The sequence below is a fragment of the Lynx rufus genome, unplaced genomic scaffold (assembly GCF_022079265.1).
Source record: "Lynx rufus isolate CCGP_SWC_20201006 ecotype Redwood Valley unplaced genomic scaffold, mLynRuf1.p SCAF_5, whole genome shotgun sequence".
Classification (NCBI taxonomy): domain Eukaryota; kingdom Metazoa; phylum Chordata; class Mammalia; order Carnivora; family Felidae; genus Lynx; species Lynx rufus.
The window spans coordinates 148,802,245-148,820,270 of record NW_025814867.1 but is presented as its reverse complement, the minus strand read 5'-3'; positions in this window follow the sequence as shown (position 1 = coordinate 148,820,270).

Sequence of the window (18,026 nt, the reverse complement as noted above, 5' to 3'; positions counted from 1 at the left end):
GTCTCAGAGGCCTCACAGGCTGACTACAAGTTCTCGAAGTGTGGAAAACCGGCGTGGACTGTCTACCGCACACGGTAAATCAGTTTAGGCCCTCCTTTCCCCCACTGTCACTTCTCGCAACGTGTTCAACAGATTTGCATTCACATTTGATGCCTAAACAGAGCCAGACCACTGGGGTAGAGAGGAAACTCCTTCCAAGCCCCTTACGCAAAGCTTATTTCCATTTTAATCACCAGGAGTGCCACAGGATGGGGGAAACCCATCCTTTCAAATACTCCAAAGTAAGCTGTTACCAATGGCACCCAAGACCATTTCTCACTCCAACAAGCGCCAAGATATCACCCTGGGCGGCCGAAGAGGGAATGGCCCAATCACAGTGACATCACACAATCTGGAAGAAGGGGACTTGGGAATTCATTTTAAGAGGTTGTTAATCCCTCAAGCAAGGCAAACGAAGGAGGAGGGTGTTGTGCACGCCGCCCGCCTTCGCTGTGGGAGCCACCAGGGCGGGAACAAATGTCTGCTCTTCCGGAAGGCGAGGGTCTAAAATGTCCCTGCCTCTCGAGCGGGCGCCTCTGATGCCTGGTACGCTGGTCTCAGGATGCATCAGATCCCGTCAGGGAGTAGAGTGAGAGAAATGCTGTTTATGGGGATTTGCACATTCTCTCCAGGCGCTTCTTCAGAATCTGTCGGTAACCGGAATTGCCAGAAGTCTCTCTCACTTCAAGTGAGATGACAGCGATGTAGGTTCACACGCGCACTGAGATTTACAATTTACAAAGCAAGTCAGTGTGTTTATTTCACCGGCGTCTCCCGACAACCTTGGGAAGACCTAAAACTGTGATTAAGGCCGCGGTGTGGCACAACATGGCACGTTTGTGGTCATGCAGCTGTAGAAAGGGCAGGGACCCTGAGCCGGCTACTCTGCCCTGCACCGCCCCCCCTTCCCCCTTCATGACACGGCTTCTGATGCGTCTTTGCTTTATTCTCGTCGTGGCGGATCGCATACTCATGCCTTTTCACACGACTTTGCAGCCCTTCCCAGGAGGAGATGCAGCCCGTTTTCCCCACCCCTTGAATCAGGGCTGGCCTGTGACTTGGCTTTGGCCAAGAGACTACAGTACAAATGACAGGGTGCCAGTTCGAAGCCTAGACGTCAGAAGTCGTGTACATTTCGGCGTGCCTTCTTCTCTGTCACCTCCAGCGCCATGAGAAGCTGCCTGGAGGATGAGACAGCCGATGAAAGAGAGACAGGCCGTCCCAAGCCAGCCGAGCCCCAACACGGGGGAGCCCGGCCAGGGTCCAGAGCTGCCTAGCCGAGCTGCAGCTGACAGGCGATGCCTGAGTGAGCCCAGCTGAGATGGGAAGAACTGCCCCGGTGACTTGTAGACCCGAGACCAACACCAAGGGTTCATTGTTAGAAGCACTCAGGATTTGGGGATGTTTTTAATTAGGTAGGACTATGGCAATGGATAACCAATATGCCGGGCGCCTGCGTGGCTCAGTCAGTTAAGTGTCTGATCGGCTCAGGTCATGATCTCGCGGTCTGTGAGTTCAAGCCCCGCGTGGGGCTCTGTGCTGACAGCTCAGAGCCTGGAACCTGCTTCAGATTCTGTGCCTCCCTCTCTCTCTGCCCCCCACCCCCGCTCATTCTCTCTCTCTCTCTCTCAAAACTCAATAAACATTAACTTTTTTTTAAATAGATAACTGATGTGCCAGTCAACAAAAAAGGGATGGGCTCCTACCACATTCTAAGTTCTTAAGGGATCATAGCAAAGAATGAGACACGCCCTTGGGCTCCAAATTTTATGGTCTGCCAGGGAAGATAGGCATGGCCATTGACGACTCTGATCTAGGGTGATACACGATACCCATTGCATGAGTGGTTCGAAAGCGCCCGGAGTGTTTGGAGGAAGGAAAAATTTAATGTTCATTTTGAATCACTTTATGGACAATCTAGTTATCTACTAAATCATCCCCTTCTCTCATTGAATGAGATCTAATATGGCCTAAATGCATCCTATCTTTTATAAAGACACGCCCAAACACAGGCTTGGGCATGGTCAACTTACATTATCCCTCAAAAATGCTGTTTAAATCTCCAACGGGAACGTATGAACCCTCTGTAGTAGACATGAACACATTACAGGCAATGGACATTGTAGAGACAAGAAAGACCATGAAACTCGGGTACCACGTCCTACGGACCCTCTGAATGTTAGTGAAAATATTTCTCTTAACCTTTAGCAAATGACCCCAGTGCTGAGCTACAAAGCATGTGAAATCGGAATTGCTATTGCAACAGATCGCCTCTTTCTCATTTTAGCCGACTCTTGGATGAAGAATAAATACAAAGAGTAAAGGTAAAGATGTGGAATATTCTGGGCACTACTGTGTAGTCATGACTGGCCACAGAATCTGCAGTCAGCCTGCCTGGGCTTGATACCCTGGTTCCCCCACTTTCTATCTAGGTGGTTTGGAAATTATTTAGTCTCTTTACGCCTCAGTTTTCTCATCTGGAAAATGGGAAGAAATACACGTTTGTGAGAATTGAGTACAAGGCACTTAGTGGGGGGGTGGGGGGAGTGAACTAATGATAGTTACCAGTATAATTAGTGAACTTTTAATGAATTCAATTGTTGGTGAAGTTAACACCCAGCGTTTTCCTAATATTTTTTGTTTTCTTTTTAAAAGAAGAAGTACTGGGGCGCCTGGGTGGCGCAGTCGGTTAAGCGTCTGACTTCAGCCAGGTCACGATCTCGCGGTCCGTGAGTTCGAGCCCCGCATCAGGCTCTGGGCTGATGGCTCAGAGCCTGGAGCCTGTTTCCGATTCTGTGTCTCCCTCTCTCTCTGCCCTTCCCCCGTTCATGCTCTGTCTCTCTCTGTCCCAAAAATAAATAAACGTTGAAAAAAAAATTTTTTTTAAATAAAATAAAATAAGAAGTACTTTTAAGTTATCCAAGATCATTAATTTGAAAATTGAAATACATAGAGTCATTCTTTTCTCTTTCTGTTCGTAAAAAGAAACATCTTTCCAAGTGAAAATGTGGTCACCAAGGCAGGAAGAAATATTTCTTGCTATTATTATTATTTTATGTCTTTATAGTCTAGTTACTTAGTTTGGTTGAGATGCAAAACTTCATTTGTCCACAACTACCTGAAACATTGGGCTACTTTGTTTTGGAGTATAGGTCTATTATCAGATTTAAGAACTTATTAAAAAGAGAGTTAATGGGGTGCCTGGGTGGCGCAGTCGGTTAAGCGTCCGACTTCAGCCAGGTCACGATCTCGCGGTCCGTGGGTTCGAGCCCCACGTCGGGCTCTGGGCTGATGGCTCAGAGCCTGGAGCCTGCTTCCGATTCTGTGTCTCCCTCTCTCTCTGCCCCTCCCCCGTTCATGCTCCGTCTCTCTCTGTCCCAAAAATAAATAAACGTTGAAAAAAATAAATAAATAAATAAATAAATAAATAAATAAAACAGAGTTAAGCCGTTTGTCGATTAATAATATAAATGATGTACTCAGGATCATGTGCTCAAGTTTAAGGAATTTTACTTCCCTACTCCTGAACCCAAGTGCATATCAAATTCCAAGTGCAAAAGAATAACAAGGGGGGGAAATGATACTGAGTCCCCCATGTAGAAAGTTCTGGTCAGACACTATGTAAATCAGAAATATGTTTGCAGTGTTCCCCACCTAGATATTTTGGGGAAGGAAAACACCCGAAAACCCATTATCTACCTCTCCAACAACATAACAGGGTGTCAAAATCTAGAGAGATTTCACATATCTGCCCGAAAGAGAAAAGCTACTAAGGTATAAAAAAGTTAGTAAGAGTAACTAATATTATTAAGGAATAAAGGACACATTTGGTGAGAGATAAGTTTAATTAAATGTACTCGGTTAGCCTGGTAAGCTAAAGGGCAAAGGATGTGATTTGGGTTTTAACCCTTACAAGGGTTACAAACTAGGGGCACCAGGGTGGCTCAGCCGGTTGAGTGTCTGACTTCAGCTCAGGTCACGCTCTCACAGCTCGTGAGTTCGAGCCCCACGTCGGGCTCTGTGCTGATAGCTCAGAGCCTGGGGCCTGCTTCACATTCTGTGTCTCCCTCTCCCCCTCGCCGTCTGTCTCTTTCTCTGAAAAATAAATAAACATTAAAAAAAACAATTTTTAAGGTTACAAATTAGGGTAACCACTAAGTCAATACCAACTCAGAAAATGCTCTAAGTAGAGGCCAGCGCTTGAAGTTGAAGGCAGGTGTTAGAAGTAGAACACAATGTTACCCTGCACAGCACATAATACATGTCTAGAACTCTGTGTCCTTAAAACAAAACTTTCCGCTCTTTTGATAAGTACCCCCAGAGCAGGAACCCTGTCTTACCCATGCCGGAAACTGCCACCTGCTTCCCCCAGCACCCAGCCCAGAAAGCAACATGGATTGGGTACTTTTGAAACGTCTGTTAAGTGAATAAGTAAAAGAATTGGCAAATTTAGATAAATTGTGTACGGCAGATCTGTAATAATTAGTAAGGGAACAGAGGTTGTTTTGGATGCAATCCTTAACTGTTTAGTACATGAAATATATACTCTTCCTATAAAAATCAACCAACTATCAAAAAAGGAATAAGTAGTATCAGAGAAAGAGAGAACAATGAGTCAGGTTGTTTTGATTGGAGCCAGCACATCAGTCAGTAGGGGCTCAATTACGGCCACCAACCCAAATCTTGGTCACGTACAACCACAGAGATTGCTATGTCCTCACTTTATTTGTCAGCTACCCTTTGGTGGTGGCTCTGTTCCTCGTCCTTGAACAAGCAGCCCGAGCCACGGCATTGCCAGTCTCACGGGAGAAAGACATCTACAGGAGTGAGACACGTGATAGGGAGGCACAGGAGAGCCTAGAGAATATTCTGGACAATAGTTCAGTCCAATCACCCGACAAGATAACTCTGATTTCGAGCTCGGTAATGATAACCATTTCTTTCCACACATCTGTAATCATCGTTACTGTTCTGATAATTTTTGCAGAACTGCTTAAAAGAAATGCTTTTGGCATTTTGGGACCAAACTAGAGTATGGCAAATAAGAACAATTTGCTTACGTCGTTCGCTATTTGTGGGAGGGAGCATGAACATAAAATCTGCTCAGTCTTCCCCTATGAGGTTTGAGAGGCAATCATCTTTCCCTTTCTTCATCATTTATACAACAGCTCCCACAGACAGCACAGATAGCCTATTAATCGGCAGCTTTGTGTTAAATAGCAATACAAAGTTACCACCGAATAAGAGTTAATGTGTGTATATGTAAAATGGAGCCTGATACGCAGAATGTTCTCAATAAACGCGCTGAATGAGTGCAGAACTCAGTCTCTACGTTTTGAAATGGCGGTGGTGTTTTCAGATGTCTCTCCTTACACCCTCACCCCTGGCCTTCTCTTTTTGTTTTTTTAATTTTTATTATTTTTTATTATTATTTTGAGAGAAAGACTCTGAGTTCGCAGAGCGTTGGGGAGGCAGAGGGAGTGAGAGAGTCTCAAGCAGGCTCCACAGTCAGCATTCATCCTGACGCAGGGCTCGATCTCACGACCCCGAGATCATGATCTGAACGGAAATCCAGAGTCAGACGCTCAACCGAATGAGCGACCCAGGTGCCCCTTGACCTTCTCTTTCTAATGCCCCTTTGGGATTTTTCCACCAAAGCTTTTCCTGGGTCAAAAAAAAAAAAAAAAAAAAAGAGAGAGAGATACAGTCTTTCTTTTCACAATTTTGCCACTAAGTATTTCATAGGTGATTACACAAAACTCCAAACTTTTCCCGAAGATTGTACCATTTTATGTTCCTCCAGCAATGCATCGGTTCTGGGTGTTCCACATCCTTGCAAACATTCGGGGTAGTCAGTCCTTTTGATACTCACCTACCCTGTCCCCCAGAAATGTCACTCTGATCAAGTTATCCATTCCATAGAAAAAAAAAATTCCATAAAACACTTATGCAAATGTATTTGTAGCAGAATTGTTTATAGTAGCTCAAAACTGGAAATGACCCAAATGTCCATCAGTAGAAGAACTAAACAAATTGAGGTATGTTCACACGGAACAATAACTCAGCAAATATAAAGAGGGGAGAGCTGATCTACTCAACAAAAGAATCTAGACACGTACTGTATGATCCATTTCTATGAAGTTCTAGAACAGTCAAAACTATAGTGAAAGAAAACGGAGAACAGCGGTTTCCTCGTGGGGGTGGGGTGGGCTGTGAATTTTCTAAGGACTTCTGTGAAGTGGTGGAAATATACTGTATCTTGATAAGGGTGTGGATTACATAGATGCATCCATGGGTCAAAGATGCACAGTTTAGGGGCGCCTGGCTGGCTCAGTCTGTAGAGCGTGCGACTCTTGATCTTAGGGTCGTGAGTTCAAGCCCCACGTTGGGCACAGAGATGGAGAAATAAACAAACAAATAAACTTTAAAAAGAAAACAGCTTCATGGATGACACAAATTTAGTTAAGTTCTGCCTCCTTCCATTTATTCAGTAGCTTTCCCAGCACCGGGCATGACCTGTGGCCGCTGTTTGCGCAAAATAAATCAGGACAGAAACTTCCAGAGTTCTCCATCTTTGGCAGCAAGGAAACCAGCTGTCCCAAGACAGAAGGGGGAGGGAGTCCTTGACTCAGTCCCAGAGCCTGGCCCCTGACAGGAGCCCCGAGCAAAGCCAGGGGCCAGCAGCAGCCCACCTCGGGGGTTTTGTTGTTTGAGCCTTCGCCGCCTGCCCGTGGTGGCTGGTAATTGCTGGGTGCGTTGTGTTCCTTTGGTCTCTCAGGTGCATTTCCTCAACCAACATGAAAAGAAAATGATAAGGGGCAAGGGCATGGAGGTGTTTATGTTTTCGGCTCTAGCCAATTGTTTGAGACCCAAGACAAAAGCCAGTGCAGATGGAAGGAGGCCAGACTATACAATGGAAACCCCAGCCTGTCCCCGCAGAACGGGCCCAGCACCCAGCTGTCGTCCACTTCCATTCGTGTCGCCGACACCCAGCAATTAGCACGCCCGGGTTCTCCTTTGGAAAAGAAGCTTGGGAGGACAATACCACAGCGAGTCCTCCTGGACAGGAAAGCAGGTGAATCCAGCTTGGAAAAAAAGGCAAAGGTAAATGATCCTTTTCGCCATTGCTTCTTACTGTTGGACAAACCACCGGCACGGTATGAAAGAACTCCTCCTGAAAGGGTACAAGATAAAGGGAAAAACAAAACCAAAAACAAGTCCATCCCAGCCTGCAGTGATCAAAGTGCACGGACGTACTATATTATTTTCTCCTGTATACTTAAATTGACCCCAAAGTCTCTGGCTTCTTGGGTGATATATGTACATGCACGTCTTACATCTGGACTGTCAGTGAGGACGGCCAGAGAAAATACAGGACACCCAGTTAAATCTGAATTTCAGTTCAACTGTGAATAATTCTTTAAGAATCCCCTATGTACTATCTGAGATTTACTAGGAACTGAATTCATTTTTTACCTTTAAAATTCAAAGTTAACAGTGCATTCTTTTTTTTCTTTCTTTCTTCCTTTTTTTATTTTATTTATTTATTTATTTATTTATTTATTTATTTATTTTTTGGCTAAATCTGGCATCCCGACCCCCACGGCATCACAGAAGCGTATATATATTCGGTAGAGATAAACTTGAACCTGACAGGAAGCGATAGACTGAAAATACAGCACTCCATTCGGGTGATGGCTTGAAGTGCAGTGAAATCACCTAATTGTTCCGAATGTCTCCAGCTCACGCTAAAAGAAGAGAAATGAGCTAAGGCTCATTTGCTCATTGGGTAAGCGATATGAATAACAATGAAAACCTTGGAGTTAAAAGATGTGTCGTTTTTAGTAGCTGAAGCGTTCTGAGCCTAAAGGAACTCACCGCCCACTTCTTATCACCTTAATAACCAGGTCCTAGGTAGTCCAGGGAGGGCACTGTCCCTGACACAGCACAGGGGGAGGAATTGCCAACACGGAGTCATACCTGCAACCTTATTTTGAATTTCCTTTGGCATGTCTGTAAAGGGCACTCTGGGAGGCATGCCATCCTAAAGGGATTAGACGCTTTTAATCGGCATGACTCCATGGTTTTATCTAACTGACCTGGGAGCTAGAAGCTTAGAAGGGTGTTGATGAACACTTGAGCAGACCTGAGAAAAAGGCTAGTACTGTGTAGGATTCAAGACACATAGCAGCACATTTCCAGTGCAAGCATCAAACAAGTTAATCCCTTCATCTTAAGAGGCTAAAGGAAAAAGAATGAATCATTTGATTTATCCTTAAATCCGTTATCTCCTCTGGGTCTGCCCTTTGTGTGGTCCACTAACTACAAGAACAGGGAACACAGAAAGGTGATATGTTTGAGCTTGCTTGCACATCGGTGCCAAGTGAGGGCAGAGCTTAGTGAAATCAGTAGCCTGGATTCAACTGTGGGGTGTGTGTGTGTGTGTGTGTATCTGAGTGTGCGGGTCTAGATAGTTTTGAAGAGAAATGTAATACAAGCCAATTTAGATGCTGGAAAAAAATCATGTTAAATTCCATTTTTCTTAACTTACTAAGATACAACTTTAGATTCTTCTTGAACAAATAGAGCACCACATAAGGTGCGATCAGAGTCAGAAAGTTTCTGAAGACCCTGTTTCCTGGGAAAATCTTCTGATTGCTTCCAATTACTGTAAAAATAGTAGAGACATTTAGTAAATGTTTATCAGGTAATAAGTACTATATTAACTGTGTCATACATTGACTCAAACAAGCCTTTTTGAGTCTCAAGCCATTAGGTAGTCTACCCTGACTCAATAAGTCACATCCAGATCCTGGCTGTATCTGTTTTAAATTGGTCAACAGAGCATTGCTAAGGGGGATAAAAAAATAACAAATAAATAAATCCCACTGCTCCTCATCCAGAGCTGTGGGGACCGATATACAGAAGAGTTCCCATCATTGATATAGTTACAGTTACTTTGGTCATAAAGAATTCATAGATTTAATTATACAAGTCACTTGATTTTTTTATTGTAGTAAAATATACATATTCTATTTATCATTTTAACCATTTTTTTTAATTTTTTTTTCAACGTTTTTATTTATTTTTGGGACAGAGAGAGACAGAGCATGAATGGGGGAGGGGCAGAGAGAGAGGGAGACACAGAATCGGAAACAGGCTCCAGGCTCTGAGCCATCAGCCCAGAGCCTGACGCGGGGCTCGAACTCACGGACCCCGAGATCGTGACCTGGCTGAAGTCGGATGCTTAACCGACTGCGCCACCCAGGCGCCCTATCATTTTAACCATTTTTAAGCGTACAATTCAGTGGCATTAATAATTACCTTCATAACATACAACCATCACCACTAACCTTCTCCAGAACTTTTTATCATCCCAAACTGACACTGTATCATTTTTTAATGTTTTTTTTTAATTTTTTTAATGTTTATTAATTTTTGAGAGAGACAGAGACAGAATGTGAGTGGGTTAGGGGCAGAGAGAGAGGGAGACACAGATTCCAAACCAGGCTCCAGGCCCTGAGCTGTCAGCACAGAGCCCGATGCGGGGCTTGAACTCATGAGCTGTGAGATCATGACCTGAGTTGAAGTTGGACGCTCAACCGACTGAGCCACCTAGGCGCCCCTTTTTAAATGTTTTTTAATGTTTATTTATTTTTGAAGGAGAGAGAAACAGAATGGGTGGGGGAGGGGAAGAGAGAGAGGGAGACATAGAATCTGAAGTAGGATTCTGGCTCTGAGCTGTCAGCACACTGCCTGATGTGGGGCTAGAACCCATGAACCGTGAGATCATGACCTGAGCCAAAGGCGGACGCTTAACCGACTCAGGCTCGCAGGCGCCCCCCTTTTTAAAATTTTTTTTCATGTTTATTTATTTTTGAAAGAGAGAGACAGACAGAACATGAGTGGGGAAGGGACAGAGAGAGAGGGAGACACAGAATCTGAGCAAAGTGACACTGTATTCTTAAACAGTGACATCCCATTCCTCTCTCCCTCCAATCCCCGGGAACCTCTCTTTTACCTTCTTTTCTATGAATTTACCTGTTCTAGGTACCTCATATAAGTCCCACACACAACACTTGTCCTACTGGGTCTGGCATATGTTTTCAAGGTCCATCCGTGTTGTGATATATATCGAAATTTCACTCCTTTTCATGGCAGAAAAGTATTCCATTGTAAAGACAGATCACATTTTGTTCATCCACTCATCTGCTGGGTGTTCTCACATTTTGAAACCCTATTTAGTATGTGTGATTCTTTTCTTCTCGCTTAGATAAGAAAAATTGCATTCACCGTAAACAGTACAAGAGTCTCAGATCATCTAAATTACCAACCTGATTGGACGCCCATCACTGCAGTTGGAACCTGTTGGGCTGACTACCTGGGTGGGTTCATGGGACTCCTTTCTGCCTACAGTGCTTCCACACCCACCCTTAGTCCTTGCTAACTCGGCCTGCACACTGCTGTGCTGGGGGGGGGGGGGGGCAAAGGGAGACCGTGGGAGAGATTAGAAGCTCACTTAGCAGCCTTTGTTTTAAGCGATCCTGGCTCTCTCTGACCTCGTGGCTGTTTAACATGGGTTGTTTCTCTCCTGTGCATTCTCGTGGACTCTCTTATCTGGCTCCTTCTGACGCAACTCCCCACACAGGGCAGTGTCCCTCTCTAGGACCTTAGCCCCCAATGCCATCTCAATTCCTGCTCACGATGGTCTACACCATAAGCTCTTTAGGCTGAAATCTCCTTGCTTGGGCAGTCCAACCTTGTGGGCAAAATCTCTTTTATTTTTTTTTTAATGTTTATTTATTTTGTGTGTGTGTGAGAGAGAGAGAGAGCGTGAGCAAGGGAGGAACAGACAGAAAGGGGGAGAGAGAGAATCCCAAGCAGACTCTGCACTGTCAGCACAGAGCCTGACACGGGACTCCATCTCACGAACCACGAGATCATGACGTGAGCAGAAATTAAGAGTCGGATGCTTAACCGACTGAGCCACCCAGGCACCCCCAGAATTCCTTAATTTTAACTCCATTTTTATTTTTTTTAGTTTCTTTATTTATTTTGAGAAAGTGAGAGAGAAAGAGAGACAGAGAGAGGGACAGAGAGAGCACAAGCAAAGGAGGGGTTGAGAGAGAGAGAATCGAAAGTAGGCTCCACACTGCCAGTGCGGAACCCAACTAGGGGCTCGATCCTATGAATCGTGAGATCATGACCTGAGCTGAGATCAAGAGCCCCTTACTTAATTGACTGAGCCACCCAGGAACCCCCAGAATCCCTTTTAAGATAGAGCCAAGCCGGGGCACCTGGGTGGCGCAGTCGGTTGAGGGTCCGACTCTTGGTTTCGGCTCAGGTCATGATCTCACAGTTCATGAGTTCCAGCCCCACATAGGGCTTTGCACTGATGGTGTGGAGCCTGCTTCGGATTCTGTCTCTCCTTCTCTCTGCCCCTCCCCCACTTGTACGTGCTCTCTCTCTCTCTCTCTCTCAAATAAATAAATAAACTTAAAAAAAATATTTTTAGAATAGCGTCAAGCCAACATCTTACTTGGGGTTCCATATTTGAGGCACCTTGGAAGGGTTGCTGGAGATTCCTACTACAGCTCCTCTCCTGCCTTACAAGAGGCCACTCACAGTCGCAGGGGTGAGTCAGGGCCCAGACTGAGTCACACATGCTCTTTGTCCCTCTCTCCAGGTTTGACAAGAGTGGCAGACTTGGTTACTTGGATGGGGGAGAGAAGTCGAGAAGCCACACTTGAAGCCCTCTCTCCTAAGACCCTCCTTTCCATTGTCCTCTCTTGACCCTTTATGGCCCCACTGAGGATCAGGGCCCTTGAACATCTCTTTGGAAGTTTCCCCATGGTCCTGTCTTCACACTCACTCTGATCTGGAATATCTGTTATCTCTCAGTAGCACGGGCAGCCCCTTCAGCAACCCACCAAGCCTCGATACCTGTGGCTGCCGTGGAGGGTGGCTGTCTCTCTCTTTGGTCACCTCCTTTTGCCCCACGTCAGCCCGTCTCAAACATACCCTCAGGATCTAGCTGTGTCGTGCACTGTGACAACAAGAAATACTCCAATCTTCCTTTTGGAGATGTAGTTTCTCCCCGTTCTATCACAGTGGCTGCTCTATCAATGTTTTCTGAATTGAATCGAGACGGGAAAGGTCACATAACCAACTTAGATCCATTCAGACAAACACGCACACGCAATGATTCATTCCATATTAAGTCCCTATTCAAGCAAAGCGGAGCTGCTCGTCTGCAACCCAGCACAACTGGATGTCACTCTTCTGTTTAGTCTGAGGAGCGTCATGAAGGAACAGATCTCAAGTGGCTCTTTCTTGTCAAATCTGTTGACTTTCCCATAGTCTTGGTTTTTCTCGTCTCTCTTTTCAGCATCTAACCCTGTTTTTCTCTCATCCCTTGAGACGTCATCCCTTGGCTTGTACCATACTCCTGTTTTCTTTTTCTTTTTTTAATGTTTATTTATTTGTTTTGAGACAGAGAGAGCTTGAGCAGGGGAGGGGCAGAGAGAGAGACAGAGAGACAGAGACAGAGGATCCTAAGCAGGCTCAGTGCTGTCAACCCAGAGCCCCATGTGGGGCTCGAACTCATGAACCGTGAAATCATGACCCGAGCTGAAATCAAGAGCTGGACCCTTAACCGACTGAGGCACCCAGGCGTTCAAGCTTCCTTTTTCTTTCTCCCATTCCCCTGGCCACCCTTCCCCCCTGGCTGCTGTCTCCTCCTGCCCCCTTCTAAGAATTCTCGTCTTGAGCTTCTGACTTTCTTTCACGTTGGAACTACCAGATCCTGCCTCTTTGCCTCAGCCTGAAGCTCAGTGCTGGTGCCTTCTTCGCCTTTACCTCTTCCTCGTCAAAGACCACCACCATGGCAACGCGATGCCACAAACCACCACAAAATGCTACAGCTTCAAACAGCGCCATTGATTACCACTCACACTTCGTGGGGAGGCCGGGCAGCTCTGGTCGCGGCTGGGTTCGGCTGGTTGGTTCTTCTGGGTTAGGCTGGTGCTCACCCGAGTGACCGATGGCCAGCTGGCAACTGGCTGATCCAGGATGGCCCCAACTGGGACCACTGGCTCTCTTCCAGTACACCAACAGGGGAGCATTCAAGGGACCAAGCACCTTGCCAAGCCTCTCTTTCCAGCAAGTTTGTTCCTGCTGCACTGGTTAGAGCGAGTTCTGAGACTGAGCTCGGGGGCGGGGGGGCGGGGACCACAGCTACAGGGTAAAGGGAGGAGTGAAAACCCAAGGAAGCTAATGTCGAGTGCCCCTCCCCACCCCCCACCCCCGTCCCTGCCCCCCACCTTGTCAGAGTGCTCGTCACCTCATAGCTGAAATATGGCAGCCGGGCCGGGCTTGTCGCCAGCACCCAAGCAGACAGAGCTTATTTCTGGTTTGCCCTTGGCCTCAGAGCTCTGCCCATCTCTGCTGCTCTCCCTGTCCTTTTATCCACCCAAAATGTACGTGTCTAGTGCCAACAAAACAGAACGTGTGGATCTGCCAGTGCCCGGCTCAGGACCTCACTATTCTGTGGCCACAGGCTTTGCAGCCACGTGCTTTCTTCCTGACCCTCTGCCCAGCCCATGGTCTCTGTTCAGTTTTGTGAGCCATGCCCAGGGCCGGGACTAGGGTCAAGCAAGGGAGGCCCATAGGGTGCCACCTTTAAGGCAGCGCTCACTCATGGGGTCGCCCACGTTCAGGGTCATCACCGACGGTCAGCGCTTCCCTAAACTACGAATCCTGGGAGCCTCACTCACTTCTCCCCCCGTCCCCACGCTGGTCATATGGGTCATTCTGATACAACTTTTCGTTTTTTATGTGAATGGTTCATACGATCGTAACCTTCTTCTGAGCAGGACCAGGTCTGCCTAGCCCAAGATTAGGAAATAAATATACTCAGGGAGGTAACCTAGTACTCAAATATCAGTGGAGTCACTAGTTGTGGAGAAAGTGAGGTGTTCCTGATATTTAGTAAAGCCTAGAAGGAAAAGTTGAAAGACACAAAAAATGTAGGGACAAAGGATGGATTGACTGATTCTGCCAAGGCACACGAATCCATGCCTTGATAACAGAAGAATTCAAGGAACAAGGAAAGCTCCGCTGTGAGGTAGAGTGACCTTGAGACGCTCTCTGGACACCGGGTGTAGAGAAGGAGAAGGAGCCCAACTGGGGAGCGAGCGGCCGAAACGCAGATACAGATTCCCGTAGCTGGGGAGGGTGCAAGAAGACGGCTCCTAGGCCTGGGTTGCGGAGTGAAGTTAGAGCTGAGTGCATTCATACATACATAAATGGCTATGACCATCACCAAGGAAGGGGAGAGAAGAGAAAGGAGGCCGCTGGTTATGGAAATGTGGTGATTCTAAAAGGAGGAGGAATTGACAAGGCACACGGATCCAAAGGGAAACGGCGGATTCCTGTTTGAAGACAAAGGCATGGAAGGAAGAAGTTAAAGGTCACTTACAAAATCAGGTGGAGTTGTATGTTTCCTGAACATCTTTTCATAGATAAGGAACCTCACAGAGACCTAAGAGACAATTTCCTCCAGGAGCTCAGAATGCCTTTTTGAAGAGTCCCGGACGGTTTGGCTACAATTTCAGGCCTGTTGACATTCACGGCATTGATTTTCTGAAACCCTCAACATCTGCTGAACAACCACTGTGCGCTTGAGGCGGCCCCTGAGTCCCAGTTCACAGCGTGTGGCCCACGGGGGCAGAAACTCAGGTCCTTGAGTCTCCATTTTCCATACAAATCTGAGAATTGTAAATGAGTGATGGGAAGATGTAAAAGGCCCAGGGAAACAAACTGAAGACGAATACTGTCATCATAATCAAAAGCCACCAAAATATACATATAATATAGTGGAATATTACTCAGCCATCAAAAAGAATGAAATCTTGCCATATGCAGTGGCATGGATAGAGCTAGAATGTATTATGTCAAGCAAAATAAACCCAAGAAAGAGAAATACCATATGCTTTCACTCATTTGTGGAATTTAAGAAACAAAACAGATGAACATATGGGAAAGGGGTAGAGGGAAAGAGAAGGGAGAGCAATAAACCACGAGAGACGCTTTTTTTATTATTCTTAATTTTTTAAACTTTTTTTGATGTTTATTTTTGAGAGCGAGGGCATGTGCTTGAGTGGGGGAGGGGCAGCGAAAGGGAGAAACACAGAATCCCAAGCAGGCTCCAGGCTCTGAGCTGTCAGCACGGAGCCCGACGCGGGGCTCGAACTCACAGACTGCGAGTTCATGACCTGAGCCAAGGTCGGCCGCTTAACCGACTGAGCCACCCAGGCGCCCCCGCCAGAGACTCTTAATAATTGAGAACAAACTGAGGGGTGCCGAAGGGAGGTGAGCGGGGGATGGGCTAGATGATGACGAGTACTAAGGAAGGCACTTGTTGGGATGTGTTCTATGTAAGTGATGAATCACTGAATTCTACTCCTGAAACCAATATCGCATTGTATGTTGTCTACCTAAAATTTAAGTTAAAACAAATTTTCTTATCCCGGAAAAAATACCATCTCAGATATAAGTCTCGTGTGGGAAATAAACAGGATCGGCAAGTGAACGCATGTGTATATGTGTCACGAATACACTTCCAGTCCCCGTGAGGATATGACATGACTGGCCCCAGAGGCTGAGGGACTGTGTTCTGATAGCCGTAGTGCGGTTGCAGTGGTGTGGCGCGTGGTGATATCCTGGTTTCTTCTCTCTGCTTTGAATGAACTGAAAACTTGAGAACGTGAAATCGGAACCAGAACACAGGCAGGATCTTCCTTCCCGCTCTTCACCCAGAAATCCAGCCAGCTGCTGAAATGGCAAAGGCGAGCAAGGGAATTGAAACAGGAGGGAATTAAAATGCACACCGCCCAATTTTAAGCGCGGTGTTTTGTTTTCTCGGTACGTTTTTTTTTAATTTTGACATTTTGAGGTTCAGTGAGAATGTGCAGCCTGCATCGGTAGCGCTGAATGATATTCTTCCCAAAGAACATCGAATTCAAAACTTAAGCGATGAACACTGAGGACTTCTCCAGTATCGACTACCGAGGCTATTTTTCACTTGCTCTTATCCAGGCCTCTAATTTAGGGACCTGATGCCATATGTTTGTGACACCTGGCGAGTCCTAGTGTTAAAATTCACATACTACAGGTTCCCATATTGAAGGATCAACCACAAGTCTCTTTTTAATTCCATTCAACAGCGCTTTGCATAGTCCAAAAAGTACTGATTCTCACAGCACCCCCGTGCAAAGGGCACTATTATGTGTCAGTTGGTAAGGAATCTTGTGAAAGTTTGTTAATTTGCCTACTACCAGGAAAATGGGTAGCAATTACAATAAAAGTCCAAAGTTCCTAAAGCCAGCTGCTTTGATCACACTGGGGACGCTCATTATTTGCCACCTAAGCTGAATTATTGAATTTTACACTATCTAACCACCGTAAATTCCGGCTTCTCCAACGCAGAGTAATTTTAGTTGCTTCATTTCCTTTAGCTTTCCCTGCCTGGATCTCATGCTAAAATTAGCCTCAAGGTTGGAGGAACTGGATGGAAAGTTCAGTACCAACTCGGAATGTTTTCCATCGTTTGACCAAACTTCGAATGCTGAACATTTCTAACATTCAAAGAGGGTTTGTTTCAGTTTTCCAGTTTTACCCTCCTGGTGACAAACGGCACCAGAAGCTGAAGAGCCAACATTCTGGAAAGAGAAACTATTCCAAACAAGATTCCTGGCCCAGGGCAGGCCTGAAAGGATCCAGATGCATTGGAAAGAAGTAGCCAACCTCCTGGACTCCTGCGTAAACGGGTCCTCTGGACTCTGGTTTGGCCGAGCCAGGTGGCGACGGTGTAAGGCCGGGTCCCTCGTTTTGGAACAAAGCATAGGATATGACATCTGCAAGGCCAAGACTGGAGAGCCGAGGCAGGTATCCCACGGGGAGGACGGCTCACGGCAGGACACCGGCGGCCACCTGCAATGCTACCACATGAACACGTGGTGTGCGTCTGGAAGAACTCACAGGATTGATGTGTTTCCAAAATGCAAACTAGGCAAAAACTGAGAGTCTGATGCCCCTGGAGGAAAAGAAGCCTTCTGTTTATACACATGTGGTCACCAGCTTGGGAGACGGAGCACACGGGAGCCTCCCCACCTTGTGTGTCAAACCTCAAACTGTAAACTTGACCCAAACCCAGCACGCGCGAGGAGAGTCTGAGTGACCATCCAAGAAAGCTCTATCTCGGAGGACAGGAGCCGCACCTCTTGCGGGTTTCTGCTGTCTAGAAACATCCAGAGTTTAAAAACTTGTGCCAAGGCAACAAGGTAGAAAAGGTCGACTTTTCAGAAAGCTCTAAGGAAAACGGAGATCACAAAGACTGTAGGAAATCATCATAGCGTATCCTTTACCAAATCCCTACCTATGCAAGGGCTTTCTCGGAGCCACGCCTCTCCAGCTTTGATGTGTGCAGGAATCACCTGGAGAGCTGCAAACCTGCAGACTCTAAAAACGCAGGTCTGGGACAGAGCCCAAGATTCTGATCCCTCGCGAGTTCCGGGGTGATGTCACTGCTGCTGACCCACAGGCCACCTTTCGAGTAGTGAAGCAGTTGAAACTCTTAGATTTCAAACAATGGTCATTAAACAGCCTTTCATGTCATTAGACAGCTTTCATTGGATGGGTTGACAGGATTCATTGATGGGTTTCAATGCCTGCCTGTTTTCTTTTTTTTTTTCTTTAAGTCCCATTTCTCCACAGAGCAATGTATCTCCATCCAGGGAAAGTAAGGGTGTGAATACTGAAACTCTTATCTGGCTGTACAGTAAAGTCTTGTGGGGGCTTCCGTTCGAATTCTACTTTTACTGGGAAGAATGAGAGACTCGTGCGTCAGATGGCCACGCCCCACCGTGGACGCCGTCGTGAGGGGCCTGGAAAGATCTGCAACAACAGGGCCTCCAGCTTATTCTGAA